Below are 695 nucleotides of genomic sequence, written 5' to 3'. Positions count from 1 at the left end.
GGTCACTATGAGTCTGGGCCGACTCAACGGCACATAACAACAACAACAGCATTAGCAAATCAAATAAAATAAGATGTTACATGTGGTCTTCTGTTATATTTTACTGTAGAAGACAATGAGAGAAAAATAAAAAAGATAAGAAAAAATTATAAAATAATTCTCCTTCAAGAAAGCAACACAGCAGGGCCAGGCATTTGGAATTGAATAGAAATATACAGAAAGCAAGTGTTTGTACAATTCTTCCTTCTAACCTTTTTAGTGCAGAATATATGTGTATAAAACATAAGGCTATTGATTTTTAAGTGGTCCTGACACATTTAACTATAGTAACAAAGCATATGAGCCATAATTTCCTTTAGATTATGTCATTTATAAATTAATAAAGTATCTGAGGGTAGTTGAATATAATAATATAACAAATGTGTACTTTCAAAAATTTACAATAACTTTTATAGTTACCTTCATTTTGAGGAACATGTATCTTTTGTTTATCATGTAAAAATAAAATGAATTATCAAAACCAAGTGATATTTTATAGGTAGGCAAGACTGAACATTTGAAAATAATTTTATGCAATTAAAAGACTCATAGGATCCTTTCAATTTAAGCCAAAAAAAAAAAAAAAGGCAAAATCTAACACCCATTTATGATTAAAAAAAAACTCTTATCAAATTAAGAATAATTAATAATGTATC

The sequence above is a fragment of the Orycteropus afer genome, unplaced genomic scaffold (assembly GCF_000298275.1).
Source record: "Orycteropus afer afer isolate SDZICR_OR568_19922 unplaced genomic scaffold, OryAfe1.0 scaffold00301, whole genome shotgun sequence".
In the NCBI taxonomy this organism is placed as follows: domain Eukaryota; kingdom Metazoa; phylum Chordata; class Mammalia; order Tubulidentata; family Orycteropodidae; genus Orycteropus; species Orycteropus afer.
Note: the sequence above shows the minus strand (reverse complement) of the source record.